The sequence below is a fragment of the Symphalangus syndactylus genome, chromosome 1, assembly GCF_028878055.3.
Source record: "Symphalangus syndactylus isolate Jambi chromosome 1, NHGRI_mSymSyn1-v2.1_pri, whole genome shotgun sequence".
NCBI classification, from domain to species: Eukaryota; Metazoa; Chordata; class Mammalia; order Primates; family Hylobatidae; genus Symphalangus; species Symphalangus syndactylus.
The window spans coordinates 163,669,932-163,689,024 of NC_072423.2; positions in this window are offsets into that span (position 1 = coordinate 163,669,932).

The following is a 19,093-nucleotide window of genomic DNA, read 5'->3' on the forward strand; positions in this document are numbered from 1 at the left end:
TGTGTTATATTGTTCAAGTATTGATGATTTTGTTGCAACTCTGGGAACACTTTTTAGCCCCTGAAGCCTGAATTAGGGGTATCTATATAGAGAGGAAATTATTGGCTTATCAAAAGTGTGCATAGATTCTGTAGGTCAAGTCTATCCATCATAGACTTCCTAAAAGGTGGATTAGATTTGAAGCTCTCCCAATTTATTTTGTTATGGTTTATTGGCACATTCATTTTGCACAACTGTTTATACAAAATAAATGGCTGCTGATATCTTAAGCCCCTCCATTAGTGGAGTCCAATTCACCATCTAAGATAACAAAAACATAGGAATCTTCAGTTCCTACTGCTACCATTACAGAAGGCTCAAGCTGTAGAATATTTGATGCTTTCTGCTCTCAAAGTTCTGATCCAGTCCTTTCTCTTACATAACATCTGTCCATGGCCTTGCTCAGAGGGACCCAGTGCTCATTCAAAGATCCCTTTATTGTGGTGAATGTTTAATTTCTTACTAATATTCATTCAAATGCAATACATGTATAGTTACATTCAGTCTGTGCTGCTATAATGGAATATAAGAGACTGGGCAATTTGTAGAGATTCTTCATGGTTCTGGAAACTGGAAAATCCAAGATGCAAAGGCAAGTGTCTGGTGAGGACCTTCTTTCTGTGTCATCTCATGGTGGAAGGTGAGACAGCAAGAGATTGAACTCCCAGCTTTAAGTTATTTTAAATCAGCATGAATCTGTTCACAAGGCTTCAGCCTTCATGACCTAAACACCTCCCATTGGGCCCCACCTCCCAACAGTGGTTCATTGGATTATGTTCCAACACATGCCTTTTGGAGGGACACAGCCAAACGATAATGATATATAACAGCATTTTCTAAGTGTTCATTTTGATGAATTTTGACAAATGTTTACAGTAGTGTAACAACCACTTCAATGGAGACGTTTCATCCTAAAAATTCCCTTGTTCTATAGATTCAATTTTTATATTCTTCTGAAATTTTATGCTGAAATCTAATACCCAATATAATGGTATTGCGAGTTGGAGGCTTTGGAAGGTGATTAGATCATAAGAACAGAGACTTAATCAAAGGAGTTAGTGCTTTTTATAAGAGACCCTGGAGATATTCCGTCCTTCTACAATGTGAGGAGACAAAAGAATGACAGCCACCTCTGAATCAGGAAGTGAGTCATTACCAGGCACTGAGTCTGTCAGTAACGTGAATTTGAACTTCTGGTCACCAAAACTGTGAAAAATAAATTTTGGTTGTTTATAAAATACCCAGTCTATGATATTCTGTTACAGCAACCTAAAGTACTATGTTACCTGGTGCCCCTTTGTAATCAGTCCTCGCCCCCAACCTGACACCTAGCCCCTGTCTACCCCACTCAGATTTGGGTGGCTACAGTTTTGGCTATTAAATGATGTCACAAAAATTGAATCATATACTATGTAGCTTTGATTGTTTTTTATTGAGTTTACTTAATGCGTTGGAGATTTATTCATGCTGTTACATATGTCTATATTGTATTTTTTTATCGCAAACTAGTGTTCCATTTGATTATACCTTTACTAATACATGGGCCTCTGGATTATTTCTAGTTTAAGGCCATGCAAATAAAGTTGCTATAAACATTAGCAAATGGGTCTCTGTATGAACATGCTTTTATTTCTCTTGGGTAAACATCCAGGAATTGATAGTTGAGTCATATGATAAATGTATATTTAAATTTAAAAGAAACTTCCCTATTGTTATCCAAAGCAACTATACCACTGATGTTTCTACATATCCTCATCAGTACTCCGTCTTCTGTGATTTGATTATAGCCGTCCTAGTAGCTGTATAGAGCATCTCATTGCAGTTTTAATTGCATTTTCCTAATGACTAGTGGCGTTAAGCAAATTTTCACTGCTTATTTGCCATTGGTATATACAGTGGTTCCACGTTCTCCGTGAGAGATTAGTTCTAGAACCCTGATGGATGCCAAAATCCAGAAATGCTAAAATTCCAACATTGGTCCTGTATAACCTGGGAAAATTAAAACTGAGCCCTCTGCATCCTTGGGCTGCCCAATCTGGGAATACTATATTTTCTATCCATAGTTGGTTGAATCTGTGAATGCGGAGCTCGTACACAGGAAAGGCCAACTATGTTTTTTGAAAGTCCAGTTTTTAGTCTGTTTCTACCAGTTATAAAAATTTCCAGTTCGCATATATGGAAACTGTTTTTATGTGGATGGCTGAGGATTCTTTTGGAAAAACATACTGTCAAGAAAAGAACATAGGGATTATAAGCCTGACTCTATAGCAAAATCTGATTTTTTAAAAAGAAATTTTTATTAAAATGTCTAAAAATCACTGGGGCCCTGTTGACATCACTTGGATACCCGGCTGGTATAATCTATGACAGTATAAAGAGCCCGTCTATGTACTCTTCCATGGAATATGAGATGTTGAGGACTTTGGCATGTCGGTAGTTATGTCCACTGGTATTTATTTAGGCAGAGTATGGGGGGTTGCCAGGATTAAGAGAGGGCATAGGGTCAAGTGTGCATCCTGAGAAGCCATAAACAGAAAAGAAAGTGTAACCTAGTAAACCGTGCAGTTCCCGCAGGAATCTGGCAGGAATGGGACACAGTGGGCCCAGCATGGTCTACCAACCCCCTGCCGAATCCTTGAAATTCCTTCTGAAAACCTCCAGAAAGAAAGGACAGAGTACTGCATAGAGGGTTGAAGGTTCTGGTTTCTCCTGGCTCTTGTTTCTGTTTACGATTTGTATCTGTAGTAGTTTCCTGGGACTGCCCTAACAAAACAGCGCACAGTGGGTGGCTTAACCATAAGTGTACTGTCTCAGAGTTCTGGAAGGCAGAAGTCTAAAATCATGGTGTTGAAAAGGTGGCTCCTTCTGAGAGCCACAAGGAAAAAGCTATTCCAGAGAAGTATCTCTCCTTATGTCATGCAGCTTTGGGTGTTTCTTGGTGTTTTAGTCTGTTCTCCTGCTGCTCATGAAGACATACCAGAGACTGGATAATTTATACAGAAAAAGAGGTTTAATGAACTCACAGTTCCATGTGCTGGGAAGGCCTCATAGTCATGGCAGAAGACGAAAGTCTCATTTCACATGGCGGCAGGCAAGAGAGAATGAGAACCAAGCAAAGAGGAGACCCCTTATCAAACCAACAGATCTTGTGAGACTCATTCACCACCACAAGAACAGTATGGGGAAAACCACCCCGTGATTCAATGATCTCTCACCAGATCCCTCCCACAACACATGGGAGTTACGGAAACTACAACCATGATTCAATTACCTCCCCCAAATCCCTCCCACAGCACATGGGAGTTACAGGAGCTAAGACAGACCATATCGCTTGGCTTATCAATGGCATTCTTCCTGTGTCTTCACATCGCCTTCTCTGTATACCTATCTTTCCCTGTGTCCACATTTCTCCTTTTTGTAACTACAGAGTCATATTGGATTGGGCCCATCCTAATGACTTCATCCTGACTTGGTCATCTGCAAAGGCTGTATTTCCATACAAGGTCACATTCACAGCTACTGGAATTACCGCCTCATTATTTGCTGAAGGTACACAATTCAACCCATAACACTGTCAGTCTAGTAATTGTGCCTTTTAGGTAATTTCTGTTTTCTACTCATAATTTAAAATGAAAGCATCTTGAAATTATAAAAGACAATAGTGCTAAGAGAAAATTTCCATCAACCTATGATTTTAAACTCTTCAAAGTGCTAAGAGAAAATATCCATCAATCTATTATTTTAAACCTTTCTAAATTATTAAGAGTAAGATATATAAAATAAGATAATTTTCAGGACAGCCATGGTTGTTCATGCGTGTAATCTCAGCACTTTGGGAGGCTCGGGAGAGCAGACTGCTTGAGCTCAAGAGTTCAAGACCAGCCTGGACAAGATAGTGAAACTTCATTTCTACTAAAAATACAAACAATTAGCCTGGTGTGGGCATGGTGGCAAATGCCTGTAGTCCCAGTTACCCAAGAGGCTGAGGTGGGAGACCTGCTTGAGCCCAGAAAGTCAAGGCTGCAGTGAACCATGATTGCACCACAGCACTGCAGCCTGGGTGACAGCCTGAGACCCTGCCACATACACACACACACACATTCAAATAAATGATTGAGTTTACATACCAAAGAGCACCAAAATATATGCTTCAATGAGAAGAAAAGAGTGAGATCTAAGTGGCACTGAGTTATACAGAAACTTGAAAACACGTTGGTGTATCTAAATAATCAATAACCAAAGTAACAGCAATAATAACATTAAGGATAATGACTATTTAGCTTGGAATTTAAAAAACAATACATAATTATATTTACAAATTGCAATAATATAAAAACTGGAAGAGATGATCATATCTAAAATTTTCTACAGCCTTTAAATTGTTCAGGTAGAAGGAGATGATTGTTTCAAGTTGTACTTTGCTAATGCAACCTTGTGCTTCATTAGTGCTAATGAACTTTGTTCAACATTTAATAACTAAAGAGCAATGAAAAGCGACACAGATTAAATGGAAAAGGAAATATACAAACAACACACCCCCCAAAAATATGCAATCAAGTCAATGAAAAGCAGAAAACAAACGAAAAAAGTAAAGAAGTAAAAATACAGTGAAATTTTATTAAAGATGCAGAAATATATCCATATGTGTCAAAATCATATTTAGTATAAATACATTAAGTTCACTATTAAAAGACAGAGAGTACAAGCTATAATGACAAAGGATTTTTACACGCTGAGGGACATAAAATGATATGCCAAAATTTAGATTGTACAGTGACATTAATATCTCATTAAATATGCTAGAGCAAAATCTGAAATATATTCAAAAATTAACTTTGGGAGCCCGAGGTGGGTGGATCAAGAGGTCAGCAGATCGAGACCATCCTGGCTAACATGGTGAAATACCGTCTCTACTAAAAATACAAAAAATTAGCCAGGCATGGTGGCAGGCGCCTGTAGTCCCAGCTACTAGGGAGGCTGAGGCAGGAGAACAGGGTGAACCCGGGAGGCGGAGCTTGCAGTGAGCCGAGATCGTGCCCCTGCACTCCAGCCTGGGCGACAGAGCCAGATTCCATCTCAAAAAAAAAAAAAAAAAAAAAAAAAGCTTTCCAGTTGAAATATCTTTATAACGTAATATTGAATTCTCATGGCTAAGGAAAAATAATTTTATAATTAATCAGGTCTAAATAAAATAAATTAAATACTGAAAGGGCAAAAAATTATCTTAAAGTTTTACACTTCAATGCTCAGTTTTGCTGTGAACCTAAAACTGTTTTAAAATTAAATTATGTTAAATAGAAATAATTATTTGTGGGACATTTAATGTTTCTTGATTAACCCTTGGACTTGTAGAGATTTTAACTTAGAACAGGCATAAAAATTGTAACAATTGTTATTGTGAATAGAATAGAATATTGTTCTGAGAACAGTAAATATTTCTTGAGAATTTCGATGTGTCAGAGGCTGGAATATTTTCACATATTGTTTAACTCTTTTGTCTTATATACTATTTTGTCTTTAAAACAATCAGATGAGGAAAATGAGGCTCAGATAGCAACTAGCCTGACCCAAATCACACAGCTAGAAAGCAGAGGATGCAGGATTTAAACCCAGAACCTGTTTGACTATTCACTACACTCTACCACCTCCAAGGAACGTGGTGCGTATATGATACTTGAGGACATATCAACAGTCACGACTAAGATTTAGTAAAACGGTGGAGAAATGAAGACAATGTTGAAAGAGAAAGAGTTCTAAGCCAACCACAATTAAAGTCTGAGTATGAAGAAGTCATGCAAAATATTTAACAATTTTACAAATGAAGAAGATGAGGCTAAGAGAGAATTCATTGCTTGCCTTATCGGACATCACAGTCCTCACTAATTATTTTAGTTTGTGTTTTCTTTCACATGTCTTGAAACTTGCATCATCCTATAATAGTCACTAGAATTTAGTACTTAATTTTTCTCTCGTTTCTGTGCATCTGTGCATGGAGAGGGATACCCCTGCTGCATGCTGATAGAAACTGACATTGTTTGAAAACACCTACTTTCATTTCCTAAATATGTGACTTCAAATATAACATAATTAAATATATAAATACTTAGGATATTTTTCTCTCTCTTAAAATTTATCTTAGCTTTGCAGGCCATAAGCTCAGAAATATGTGTTCCTTGTAAAAGCCACCATCTTGATCTCTTATTCTCCAACCATTAGCACAGTAAGTGTGCATTTAAACAGTTAACTAGCTATGAAATTGTTGGTAGAGGAGTTCTACAAAAACTGCAATGTATTAAAATCCTGTTTGGTCACAACTTTCTGAGGGAGGGAAGAAAACTTCATATGAGTTATGGCGATGTAATTTATGTTGATTATAAGAAAAAATTTGTTTAGGCCAATAAAATTCAAATTAACAAAGCACATTCAGAAACGAGGTTTAAAACATAAATAGCATGAAATAGGGGAGATTAGAGCTAATATTTTCCAGGAGCTAAATAAACACACAAGCTCATATAGCATTTATTGTAAAGGTTAGAAGAGAAATCTAATTCAATATATTTAATGTACATGTAGAATGATTAGAATCTGTCTGGTTCTTGATAAATATAATCTAAAGAATTAGTTTAGACATCTTTCTCCCATCTTCAGTCAGGGTTTTATAAATTAATGAAATTATCTATTATCATTTCATCTTAGATGTCATAAGACTTTGGAAACAGGGGGTATTAGGGACTAATTTACAACACATAAATAGCTTGAACAGGTGGTACTTAATACCATCACAGATACTGGTCACTGGGTAGAGTTCACAGTTATGGAAGTGAATGCCAATTAGAAAAATGTTCATATCCTCATCACTGAGTAAACTTAAACTAAGTGAAAAGATACCACTTGCCAGGTGCAGTGGCTCAGGCCTGTAATCCCAGCACTTTGGGAGGCCGAGGCAGGCAGATCACGAGGTCAGGAGATCGAGACCATCCTGGCTAACAGGGTGAAACCCCGTCTCTACTAAAAATGCAAAAAAAAATTAGCCAGGCGTGGTTGCGGACAACTGTAGTCCCAGCTAGTCGGGAGGCTGAGGCAGGAGAATGGTGTGAACCCAGGAGGCGGAGCTTGCAGTGAGCCGAGATTGCACCACTGCACTCCAGCCTGGGCGACAGAGCGAGACTCCGTCTCAGGAAAAAAAAAAAAAGAATGGACGAATACAAATGCCTTTAATTCCGTTCAGACTTAAGACTTCACAGTTCTCAGAGACACCAAAGAAATTCTTTCCAAAAGTTTTTTTTGCAGAGATATATTTAAAGGCATAATTATATTTTTAAGAGCTTCCCAGATTGTAACAAATATAAGTAACTTCAACTAGCAAATAAGAAATTCATAAATGTAGCTAGCTGCTCAGTATTGCTGATTTGATATCATTTGATATCTTCGAAGTGTACCAACATTTAATGAGGATATAACTGAGTGAATCCTGCAACAGAAATATTAACATATGTGCTAAAATGAGCTATAATGGATATATATATTTCCAATGTCATTTAGAGCAAATACTTATATTAATCAGGCTGAATTATATGACTCCTACATTGAATCTTTGAACAATTGAGTTACAGTGGCAAATAATAGACAAAGAAATGACATAATTAGATCATAAACTGATTTAGTAGTCTTATATAATTTTTATGTAGAGCCTGAAGGAAGAGTGCTGATCATGAAATAGTATCCTAAAAGAATGCAGCTATTACTTAATAATACAAGGAAATCAGAAAATTTGTCAAGGATCATGCAGCATAGTGAGTAGTGATGATTTACATATATCAGAATAGATGATTTACATATATCAGAACTGATGATTTACATATATCAGAACTGATGATTTACATATATCAGAACTGATGATTTACATATATCAGAATAGATGATTTACATATATCAGAATTGATGACTTACATATATCAGAATATTCATCCCTTAACTTAACTACTCATAGATAACAACTTGAGCATTGTGAAATGTTGTTTTCTCTCTGAGGTATTCTTTCAGATCCTACATACCAGTGAAACTACTGACATCAGCTCCTCCGAAGGGCTCCAGGAGAAGCTGAATCACTAAAGGGTGAAGTTTCTATATCCTGGTGATTTAAGATTTAATCCCCCTAACCCAAACCAGTCAGTGACCCCATTTATCCAGCCCCTGGTCCTCTACAATCACTTCACCCCAACCAAGTACTCTCTGGAAAGACAGATTTGAGGGTGCTCGCATCTCCTCACTCAGCTGTCCTGCAATCATTAAACTCCTTCTTTACTGCAAACTCTGTTTATCAATTTATCAGACTGTGACTGCACAGCAGTCAGAGAATACAAACACGTGAGTCCTGTATCATTTATAAATATTTAACTTTTATATATATTTAACTTCTATACACATAATTGACTATTTTGTATATTACTATTAGTAGGTAATAATAATATTTATATTTCCTCCATAGGTAGCTTCTGGGGCATTTCTGCCTGGTAAATTTTATTCTTTAATGACAAAGACTAAAGTAAGTAACTTTAAAATATTATTGAGAATTTTTTTTCTATTGATGGGACACTGAATTTGTAGGTAGAAATAAAAACCTAGCTTTTTACTAAACTTAATTTTAAACACAATTCAAAATATAAATATAAAATTAAGAATTTCCAAAATTAAACTTAGTTTTAGAAACTCACATAAGCAAGTGTAATACTGAAGAGCAAAGAAACTGTGGTCTACAAAAAAAATTATAAGTAATTCATGAAATCTAAGGGCTAATTTGTGAAGTAAATTAGGAGGATATTTTATGCTGTAGCACCATCCTAGAGACCAAGAGAATCGCTCTAGGAAAACCTGCTCAACTCTTTTTAACCAGAAATTCTTTCTTTCTCCAGAAATCCCTTTCAGGTAATGCCTAATAATATCTCACTGAACATGTATTAGAAATCGTAGTTTAATTTTTAATTAAATAATTCAGTGAAAATATATTAATTGTAAAGATAAATTTTAACACATATGGGAATACTAGACTTACGGTGGTCATCAACCCAAAATGCTACAAAATTACATGGAATGGTTAGTTTGGCAAAAATAAATATCAACACTACCACCAAAAACCTAGGTTTCAAAAAGAAATACAAGAAGCATTCCAAAATGTTAAAAATTTTTCATTTGTCTACTTTCTAAATGCTCTTTAAAATACTTATGTCATCATAATTTTGAAGTTTAAAAGTAAAGAAATAGTTCTCCTAGTTAATATACTGCCTTAAAGTTACTCTGGCTCACAAACAGAACAAATCAAAGCATGACTTGACAGCCGTCAAGTTACAGGAAATTGAAGCTAAATGAAATTGGACACCTCACCTCATCTAAACTCCTTACTTTATAAGAAGGAAAAGCCTCACAAAATGTTGAGGTCATTTAGCTTAAAGTCATCAGGTGAGTTAGAGATAATCTGAGAACACCACTTTTTTTCTCTTTGTTACTATTCTCTCATGAAGTTTTGCCTGAAAACAGGTCTACTAAAGATATAAGAATTTGTAATGAAGATGAATATATATCATTGTCTTTCTGCTTAGGGTTGTTCAATATTTTCCCATTGATAATATATAAAATCCTACCTACTTTGACCTCCTATCATTGCCTTTCTGCTTAGGGTTGTTCAATATTTTCCCACTGATAATATATAAAATCCTACCTACTTTGACCCCCTATCATTGCCTTTCTGCTTAGGGTTGTTCAATATTTTCCCATTGATAATATATAAAATCCTACCTACTTTGACCTCCTCTCCCACCATTTCCTTGCTATCTCCTAGAACTTCATTCTTGACTCCAAAGCTGCACCCTCCTGCATCAGTTTCTTTTGTTTGAAATCTTCAGCCCTTCATAAATTTCATCCACCAAACTCCTATTTATCCTTTAACTCCCTATTATTTTTTCTTCCAGTGCCACATTTTCCTTCATTAGCACATATCCAATTTAAAGTTATATAGTTTGAGTTTTTGCTTGACTTTCTGTTTCTCCATTAAAGCATAAGCTCCACAAAAGCAAGTATCATGTCTGATTTAACAGGGTATATTCTATTCTTATAAGAGTGCTGCCACGTAAGTGTCAATGAATGTTTGTGAAATAAATGAAGGACTAAAGGAGTGACTGAACAAATAAAAATAAGTTCTCTGTGTGTATTGTATGTGTGAATAAGATTTTGAGTTTGGCCAAGGCAGTTAATCACATATTAACAACTCATTAAAGTTTATTGCTATGAGGTACACAATTGGTTCAACACCAAATTCTAAGATGAAACAAGGTTTGTGTTCAGAAATATAGTGTCACTTTTTCTATATCAGTTGCCCTCCAACTATCAGCATGACACATGCAAACCATTGATACGTGTTTTTCTGTTTTTTTTTTTTGTATTGAAGATACAACATGAAGGAAAATTATTATATTTCTAATAGGAAGTCCTGTTCTAAATGACAACAAATCTGAGCGTGAACACATTTGTTTAAAAGAGAGAGATTAAAAAGATGAGATTCTGTTTGTACAGTATATAACTGAAGAGAGTTGTATCTAGCAATTTGACAAGAAAGGTGAAACAGAACATTAACCTGAGCACACAAGTTCAGCTAATGATCTGGGATGGGGAGTTGTGGGTAGAGAGGAGGACAAAGACGAAAGACAACCGTTTACCCCAAGTTACTCTCCAAAGATGAGAAAAAGCCCTCTTAGTAATGTCTTTCAAAATCTAACTACTTTCAAGAACACATCGATAAGATACAGAGAGATAACAATCAAGTTGGACAGTAACTTAAAAGTCAGATGTCTTTTTAAGCATAAGTAACTTAGAACTGTAAAGTAAAAAACACTAAATGTCATTGACTTTAAAGTGGATACTGAAGAAAAAGAAAACCCTTCTATTAAAAACTAGACTACATGCAGTAACTTATGTAGAAAACTTAGCATAAATATTTATACAAAATTGCCCTACCCTATTTTATTAAAGTATGACATTATAAATTAAGAGAAAATCATTTTAAAAATGAGTTATATTTTAGGCCTTTTTTCTCAAAATGAGTTTCATAAATTGATATGGTTATTAGCATAGGAATTTCAATAATAGGAACAAAGAAACCAAAAGAAAATGTGTGTGTGTGTATGTATACAATTACCTGGCATTCCAACTTCAACATGTTTAAAAATATTTCAGTAAAAAATGTTAGATTTATTTTAAGGTAGTTTGTAAGATATTTATTAGGTTTATTTGTAGGCCTTGCACACTAAGTTAAGCAACACTATCATAAAATAAATTATTTAATAATGAAACAGAAACTCAAAGCTTCATATTATAATTAAATAAACTCTAAAGTATCTAGTAACTTCAACTGTATCCCTAAAATAACATCAGGTCTACAGTGTGTATCAACTTGCCCAGAGAAAACGCAACAATGAAAGAAAGAAAGAGATATCTATTTTTTCATAAAAGATCAACACACTTTGTCCAATTTTTTTGTCCAACTGCTATCAAGTGGGCCAACGCTAATGGCAAATAAAAGAGCTGCCATTCAACATGCATTCTAGTAGTGAATATTAACTGACTACTCTGTGAAAGCAGTGTTCGTTGAACAAATAAAAGAATCTTTGCCTGCGTGACGCTTATATTTTGGTCACTTTACATTTTACTGGAGGAAACGTGAAGAATAGAATACCAGCAATATTAACAACATTATCCCACTAGAAGGTCTCCAGTGACTCATACTTTCAGACTCATGTCAATGACCCTATATGATCTTTATATTCCAAGGATCATGGCAATGGATTTTAACATTTCCAAATTAAAAGGTAATGGTAAAGTAATGATAACCAACACAAAAATGACTCCCTGGAAACGACAGCAACTCATTTCAAATGGCTTTGGAATGCCATTAGGACAGTACCTTTTTCTTTGTAATGCAAAAGTCTCACAATCCAGAGAGCAGGTCTTGTGAATTTTGTGAATTTTGATGAGAGGTAAGGCATTACAGAAAGACCCAAAAGTCATGCTCCAGATTCCGGCAATATAGCTAGTAGGACAGACACAGAGTACATAGTTTTACTACTGATCACAGTGATTTAGAGATTGGAACCCATAGTTCTGTGAGATCAGGCATCACTTCAAGATAAATTTACATTTTTAATAAATGCAAACTTTGGCTCAGCTAAACAAGGTACCTTGGGCTATATTAACTGTAGATAGATAAATTTGGCGTAATTAACCCTTGCACAGTCTAAACATACCATGTGCCAAAAATGATGTAAAGCACTGAATATGTGAGATAAAGTATGATGAATTCCATTGACAAATACAGGCAATAGCTTCCATTTAATTGAGAAGAAACCGTATACCTAGCACAAGTCTTTTTCTGTGCATTAAGTTTTCATAATACAACTATATGAAGTATATAGTATAAAATAGTATATGAAACTATTTTATATATAAATAAAGGTGTTTCCAAAGGTTAAGAAAGGGCACGGTGAGAGTGAGAAGCACAGTCTGGGTGGGCAGGACAATCTAGTTGTCTATCTGTGCTTTAAACTCCAATAAACATCATCTCCCACACCACGGCATCTAACTCAGAGTCACATTTCAATTGCCAGCAAATGGAAGCCTCATAAACCCAAAATGTGAACGGCAATGAAGTTCATAGAGCACGCTTTGAGTGCACAGAGTATCTTTGCAAACATTATCTTTTTTTATTACACTTTATGTTTTAGGGTACATGTGCACAACGTGGAGGTTTGTTACAGATGTATACATGTGCCATGTAGGTGTGCTGCACCCATTAACTCATCATTTAACATTAGGTATATCTCCTATTGCTATCCCTTCCCCTCCCCCCAAACATTATCTTTTAAGACTTTCACAATCACGCCATGAGATTATTCCCATATCAAAAAGTAGGAAATGAAAGCCTGGAAAGAAGTTATATTGACATTAAACTGCTCTCAAACCCAAGTGTACAAATGATTCTTCTTGCAAAGAAATTCATATTCTACACAAAGTTCTATTTCAAAATGAATTCTGGAATTCAATTAAACACTCATCTGGAAAACGAGAGCTTAAGTGGAAATTCCTCACTGGTATTCAAGCAAATAAATTAAATAATGATATTAAACCTACATCTAATCTCTTATTATTACATATTCAAAGTTTGCTATACAGCTACCACTAAGTTATACATTTCCAGTGACACAAACCATAAAATGAATTTGTTTCTATTGGTACTAGCAAAAAAAAAAAAAACCTGCGTAGACAGCAAAAGGGTCAATCTACTAATTTATCTTCTAATAACTTTCCACCCAGGAGCATTCGTCCCTCTCATTAGACAGTTGTTCTATGCTTCTTTTTTTCACATTCTAATTGCCTCACCTGAACCAAAAAAAGAATGTGGATCTAGGATCAATACCTTTTGAAAAGTCATTTATTTCATTATATTATTTTTTCATATATCTGCATTATTGCATAGAATACCTGATTGGTCTTATGCTAAGTTTTTCATGTAACATTACCTCTGCAAGATGTTAATAAGTATCCTTCCAAAAATGTTTGAAAAATCTTGGGTAAAACATATTACGTAAGTTCCTGTTTTATAGTTTTCCAAGAGTTTTACTATCCTTGGCCAATGACAAAATTCAAAGCAGAGATACAGTACACAACTTTTGTAAAACTTACCTATTTTTCTTATAAGACTGTGGCTTTGTTTTGTTTTGTTTTGAACTTCTTTTCTGTGATGTGACATGAGACTGTGTGTTGAGTTAGGGGTGGGGACATACATTAACAGAGGTTTAGGAACTGCTTTGCTAAAGCAAGTTTGAGGAGAAAATGGGGAGACTAATACAAGATTTTCCTTTAAGCAGTGGGAGTTGAAGGGGTAGGTGGTTTTTGGAGAAAGAAGAGACCCATTCATGGCACAGGCTTCTTTATGTTTCTGCTCTGTGTGATACATAATGAGGATACAGACATTCACTTCCTCTATTTCCCACCCCTGGCCGGGGGTAACCCAAAGGTACCTGATAAAGACACAGCCTTATAGCTGTATCAAGTATCCCTGAGTGTGTTAGGACTGGAGAGGCCTAAGGAATAAAAAACATACATGCATTAAATGGAACAAATACAGAGAAGAAGAAAACTCAGACATGGTACATTAATTGTGTACCTTTCCTTACAACCCAGCACATCACAGGGTACATGACCTGCTTCCTTTTGACCTGCTTCCTTTATGTTGACTGCATGAACAGGGAATGGGGTTGGGGTACACGTGGGAGATAATTGTGTTTATTATGTACCTGGTATTAATACATCTATAGAGACAATTGGAATGACTATACTGGAGAAACAGCAAGAGAAGAACTGAAAAGGCTAAAACAAATACTTGGTTCTCTAAAAAATACTCCAAAGGATTTCTCATGTCTGACAAATTACATTTTAGTCTAATAGTAATAAGTGACCAAAACTAAGGTGATTTGATAAATATCATAAGGTATTTTATTGTGAAATTGATATCTATACGTATTGCTTATAAAGCTCAGTAATCTGTTCTTGAATTGAGAAATTACTGAGACAACATCAAAAGCTGTCATTTTTGTTTCTATGTTGTCGTTGTTATTGTTTGTGAGGTCAGAGCTTCTAAACTTTATGACTGTTTGAAAGGGGCCTATATAGACCTTGCCTGAATATTAAGTCATGTGAAATGATAAAAAGCTTTCTGATTTATTGGGTTAGACAAAGAAAAAATTGAGAAATTGAGCATCATTAAAATTAAAGACTTTTGTTATTAAAACTGTGCTTAGAATGAAAACAAAAGCCACAGGTTGGGAGAAAATTTTTTCAAAACATATTCAAAACATTTTCAAAACATATCAGATAAATTACTGGTATTTAAAGTATACAGAGAACTCGAAAATAAGAAAGAAAACAACTCATTTAAAAAATAGTCCAAAGGTCTAAATACAGCTGTCAAATGGGGATTTTGAAGTTACTAGTCATGTATCATTAGGGAACTGCAAGTCACAGCAACCGTGAGATATTATTACATGACTATTAAAATGACCAATATCCAAAAGTCTGATGATACCAAAAGCTGGCAAATGTGAGGAGAAACAGGAACTCTTATTCATTGCTTGTGAGAATGCAGAATAGTACAGCTACTTTGGCAGTCAGTTTGGCAGTTTCTTATAAAACTAAACATACTCCTACCACACAACCCAGCAATTACATTCCCGGTATTTACTTAAAGGATTTGAAAACTTACATGCACACAAAAGCCTTCTTCCCATGAATGTTACAGGAGCCTTATTCATGATCACTAAAATCGAAATGTCCTTCAGGAAGTGAATGGAAAAATAAACTGTGGTATATCCAGGCAATGGAATAGTATTCTGTCAAGCTACAGAAGACACACAGGAACCTTTAAATGCATATTGCCAAGTGAAAGAAGCCAGTCTGAAAAGTCTACATACCGTATGATTCAACTACATGACCTTCTGGAGAAAGCAAAACTATGGAGACAGTAAAGAGATCAGTGGCTATTAGGGATTTGGAGGAGATTTGTGCAGTCTAAACATGTCATGTGCCAACAATGACGTAAAGATATGTGAGATAAAGTATGACGAATTCTATTGACAAACACACGCAATGGCTTCCATTTAACTGAGAAGAAACCATATACCTAGCACAAGTCTTTTTCTGTGCATTAACTTTTTGTAATACAACTATATGAAGTTACAGCCTATTTTATATATGAATAAAAGCATTTCCAAAGGTTAAGAAAGGGCACAGTGAGAGTGAGAAGAACAGTCTGGGTAGGCAGGTCAATCTAGTTTTCTATCTGTGCTTTAAACTGCTATAACCATCAACTCAATCTACTAATTTATCTTCTACATAAATTAGTAGAGGAAACGATGAACGGATGGAGCAAGGAAGAATTTTAGGGGAGTGAATCCATTATTCTATATGACACTGTAATGAGGATTATTTGTCATTACACATTTGACAAAACCTATAGAATTCATAAGACAAGGAGTAAACTCTAATACAAACTACATACTTTAGTCAATAGTAATGTACCAATATTGACTCATCAATTATAACAAATGTACCACACTATTGCAAGATGTTAAAAATCGGGGAAATTGGGGTAGAGGCTGAGGATGACGTGTGAATGCTTATTCACTTCTTTCTACAAACCTAAAATTGCTTTTAAAGAGTCAATAAAAATTAAAACAAGGCAGGGTTTTCATGCAATGGAAAAAAACACACAACTTTAGTAAGTGACTCATAATTATGCTTATGCCACTTTGCTAGATTACACTTCATTAATAAATATAGTTTCATTCTTTATGTTATAAAGCAGAATAAAGTCAGATATCTAGAGAAATTGATTTTAATGATTAGAGTAAAAGCATTTTCACCTCCAACGTCAGAATGAGTTCTTCAGAATCAGTCCATTTTATAGTTAAATCAATCATTGATTTTAAAAAAATATTGAGAAAAACTTTAACTTCACTTTTTCCATCAAACTCAATGTCATGACAGCATTGTCATTTCAATCTAGGATTAAAACCTATTTCTGGACCCAGTGGACTTACTGTGATAGATTCTGAAAATGTCAGACGTTAAAGTCCAGTCTTTGATCTGCTGTCCTCTGCAGTTATCAAAAGGTCAGTTTATCCTGCTTCTTTTCTCTCTTTTTCATATATCTTGCACTTCAGCTTAATATTAGTATTAAGCTAAATTTCTTATTTTATTTTGATTGATAAAGGAAAACAGATTGTTTCAATACAGTTACTGAGAATAAGCAGCAAAACGTACTTATAAAGTACACAAGAGAGCTATAAGATAAAAATTTGTTCAAAAAAAGATTTGGAAATTTTTATTGCATGAATGTTCAAATGGAAAGGAAAACTTTCTGGATTCTTTTTCCACCACACAGGAGTAGCAGCACTAAAGTAGTGAATAATGTCCGTTCAATTGGTAGTTTTCATGTATTTCTGATATCAGAAATGGACTGTTAGTAACTAGTTTTAAAAGCAGAGCATTTTTGTGCATGGCATTCCCCTGAATTCCAAAGCCCAAACTTAACTTAGGCTAATTTCTCTCTGCTGGGAGCACCATTAATTTCTCATAGATAACATTTCATATATATGCGGCATTCTGATGATGTAAAGGAATTCACACCTTATGGGCCTACAAGCCAAATTTAATCAATGGCTTGCTTCATATGGCTGAGAGCTAAAAATTGTTTTGGCATTTTGGAAGTGTTTAAAGAAGGAGAAGGAAGGGGAGAAGAAGAATGAGTAGATGAAGGAGAGACAGAGACTACATATGGCCAGCAAAGCCTATAATATTTACTGTCTAGTTCTTTACACAAAGAACTTTTCCAATCTTGAACAAAACACACACATTTTCGTTATGCCAAAAAAGGACTACAATAAGTCTTCACTTAACATCATTGACAGGTGCTTGAAAACTGGTCATAGGTATATATATTTATGGTCACGTGATGTTTTGATACACGCATACGGAGGGATAAATTGGGGATGGTTAATTGGTACAAAAATACAGTAAGCGAAACCCATTTTACCATAGGTTGACATCAAAAGAGTTAAGCTTCTATGGCTTTTGGTAACTAAAACGTCAACAAACTTGTAAATAAAGATCAAAACACTTCTAATATTAAATGCTGAAATAAATTTCAGCTATTCATACGTTTAAGATTAATAAAAGCTAGTAAAATCATTATTTACCTACTTATTTCAGTTTAGGGTTGCAGTTGACCGCAGCCTATCCTGTCAGCTCAGGACGCAATGTGGGAACCAGCCCTGGACAGGGCGCCGTCGCATTGCAGGTGCACTCACACATACCCACAGTTACTCAGACTGGGACCACATAGACACGTCAATCAACCTCACATGCACAGCCTTGGGAAGTGAGAGGAAACTGGAGCATCCAGAGAATATCAATGCAGACATGGGGAGAATACATAAGCTCTACACAGACAGTGAACCCCAGTTGGAATCAATTTGTTTTTTCTCATCAACATTATAATGAAATGACATTGAATGAAACGTCGTTATTCAAAGACCTGTTGTACTCAGTTCTAAACATTTCAGAATTAAGAGATCTACACACATCCTCTTCTATATAATGGAGTGGGTCTCTTAAAATTTCCTGGCAACATACTCTTAGCCTGCCTAGGAAACACTTTAGAATACAACTGCATTATAATAAATTTTCATATTCTATTCATATCTTCATATTTCTCCCTCTACTTATTAAGGTATAGTCTTGTATATGTAATCCTTCAGTTCCTGAACAAGGTGAACATATGATCTCATGATGTGTGTTTTAATTTCTTAACTTTGTTGAGATTTGGGAATGTGAGGATGATGGAAAGGAAAGAAAGGAACTCAGCAGCTATAAAAGAAATCTGACCTTTAATTTTTTTATTGAATTTGTTTCTTGTTTTATTTTTCCTTCCTTTGCACAAATGAGAACTTCTAGTTTTACAAAGGGTACCATCAACTTTAGGACAAAAATTTGTATTTGTGGCATAACACAAGTTGGAGACACAATGATTTAGAGATTGCATATCAATTTTATCAAATAAATGTGATAAAGTAGGTGATATGCACACACACACACATTTGTAGTGACAAAACCATTGACACAGATACCCAGATGGCACTTAATGTACTTTCAGCCTTAAATTCTTTCTCAAGGACAAGCCATTTGTTTGCAAATGATTTAGCATTCAAAAATGATTAAACACGGGAAAAAATGCATTGCACATAAAGTTCAGATTACAAGTGAATTAAAGTCACACTAATATAACTATAATTTATAATGAATTCAAATGGCTTTCAGAAGGGTCATCTGTGGAAGGTGAAGAGCAATCTGAATTTATTTTTCTGGTAACTGGTCACAGCAATGTTTTCTAGACTAGTGAGTGAGTGCTCATACAGCACCATGTGTGTTCAACAACACATAAAGTTGGATG